This window comes from Cryptomeria japonica, chromosome 1, assembly GCF_030272615.1.
Source record: "Cryptomeria japonica chromosome 1, Sugi_1.0, whole genome shotgun sequence".
In the NCBI taxonomy this organism is placed as follows: domain Eukaryota; kingdom Viridiplantae; phylum Streptophyta; class Pinopsida; order Cupressales; family Cupressaceae; genus Cryptomeria; species Cryptomeria japonica.
In genome coordinates this window covers 412,379,971-412,382,653 of record NC_081405.1, presented here as the reverse complement: position 1 = coordinate 412,382,653, position 2,683 = coordinate 412,379,971, and positions in this window count along the sequence as shown.

The following is a 2,683-nucleotide window of genomic DNA, read 5'->3' as shown; positions in this document are numbered from 1 at the left end:
CTTGTTGTAAATCCTTTAACAGGGTGACTCAAAGCCATTGAGTTCATAAAATCCTCTAACAAGGTAACCCTTAACAGGGTTTAACCCTTAACTAGGTATTCTAGCCATCCCTTAATCGGGTGATCCCTAACAGGATCGGTTCCTAACAGAACTTGTTGTAACAAGTCTTTAACCGAACTAGGCTCCTAACTGAGCGAACTTCTAAAGAGTTCAAAAACAGCTTGTGGGTATTCATCCCCACCATAGTTTTTCCCAATTGGGTTTCCACATGAAAAATAGGTGTGTCATATGTGATGTCTTTTTTATGTGATGCTTTGTATTTTTCTGTCAACCGATGAATCATGTTGATCTAACAAGTTATTATATTTTTGTTGATAGATTACTTGTCTATGCACAAGGATAATGTGGAAATGAGGGTGTAGGTTGTGTGGTAAGATAAGTGTTTCCATTTATATCTTTCATAGTCTCATTGTGCTTAACCGGTAGTAATTTGGTTTATGACCGGTATTAGTGATTTCCAGTCAAGTTCATTGTTTGCAACCAAACCGGTTCAGGAAAAGTTTTTATACCTGTATTGATTCACCCCCCCTCTCAGTACCGGTTTGGTACTCATTGTTCATCATTGTGTTATCATATATTTCATTGTACCAAGGTGATTCTGGACCCACAATTGCACATACATATTCTGATAGGGGAGTCTCATATGTCGATAGCATCAACTGTTCTATGATGAACTCAAACTAAGTTTCGTTAGCAGGCATATTCAAAAGAGATCCTATGGGAGCCATTGCATCTGGTGCCTTGTTTTGTATCCTTGGGATATGTTCGAAGGTAATTTTACTGAAGTGGTCCTTGTAATCTTCTACTAGCTTCTTATAAGGCATGATTTTGTCATCCTTCATGTTGTAATCATCATTGCCCTGGTTTACAATCAACTGTGAATCACCATAGACCTGTAACTCTTGTATTCTCTATTGTATAGTTGTACGAAGTCCTATGAGGAGAGCTTCATATTCAGCTATATTGTTTGTGCATTAGAAATTGATCCTAAATGACTTAGGTATAGCATCCCCTTGAGGGGTGATGAAAAGAATCCCTGCCCCAGATCCATGACTTGTATATGACCCATCAAAATATAATTTCCACATTACAAATGCAGCTAATGTAAACACAGATTCATCTGGAAAGTCTATCAGCAATGGGTGACTATCTTGTAAAGGAGCCTCTGCTAATTGATCTGCTATAATTTGTCCTTTGATGGCTTTTCTATCTATGTATTCTATATCAAACTTGCTCAAGATCATAACCCACTTAGCCAATCGCCTAGTTAATGTTGCTCTGCTCAATAGGTACTTGAGTGGGTCAAAGCGTGCAATGAGTTGTACCTTATGACTCAGCATGTAATGTCTGATGTTTTGGGATCCAAAGATTACTGCTAAGCATGAATGTTCCAAAGGGCCTTAGGGATCGACTGACTACTTATCTATAAAATGTTTTGCATCTCTATTTCAATTGGCGTATTACAAATGCTAAAACAAACACAGACAACCTTGTTCAAATTGGAAATGCATCTTCATCATGCATATTGCATTCACATAGGTCTTGTCAAAAATTCATTGTCTCCACATAATTTTGTAGATCATCATATCATACAAGTCTGAACATTGGGGGCATAACTGAAAAAATCATAAAAATCATATATAGTCCTAAAAAAATCCAAAAACATTGAAAAACTAAAAGTCCAAAAACAATGAAATCCATGAAAAATCAACCAAAAACATCCATAAAAAGTCCTGAAAAAATCATCCAAAAACAGTCAAATATGGAAAACAACTAAAAACATCTACAAACAATCCTTCAAAAAATCAAAAACATCTGCAAAATGTCCTAAAAAAATCAATCAAAAACATTCAAATATCGATCTACATAATCCAAAAACATCGAAAAAGCACTTGGAAAAGAACTAAAAATAAAAAATCAATCAATCAAAAAAACTTGCAATAAAATGTCTTGTGAGAAACAAATACCCTAGCAGATATCCAACAAGCACTTCGCACGAAGTTAACAAAGGATATGACTATCCAGTCAAACATCTGCAATCAACTGATCAAACTGTCTTATCAATCGTATCATATCCATATCAAAGTGATCATGATCTTGTCTTAAATAGAAGAGGATACACTTGAAATCAGGTAGGTCAGTCTTAAACAGGGTCCACAACTTTCTGAGATCAGACATTATCAACCATCACATCAAGCAACTAAGAACGAAGGCACAAGGTCAGTATAGCTACTGAATTTTGTCTGGGCCAGTCTTTATCTTTTATCATTTGGCGACAGATATTGTTCCTATGCTACTCAAGGATGTCCACAAGTGACTGGAGGAGCTATGATGGGCATTATCTTTTTCTTTGTTTGATGTTTGTGGTGTGAACTGATGAAATTCTAGGGAAATTTCTCTAGTGGGTGTCTGTGATAGGAGCATTTAGCTATTGGATGCCACACATACCTCGACCCCTAGTGTAATTCCCAGGTTGGAGGGTTCACTCCTTGTCTGCTACATGTTTGTTTCTTCAATGAGACATCTTTGCATCTTGGTTCCTTATACCCTGATGTGCTAAGCTTGATTGTTCAATAATAAGGTTCAATGATGAATATATATTGGCACAATAAAATATGTGACA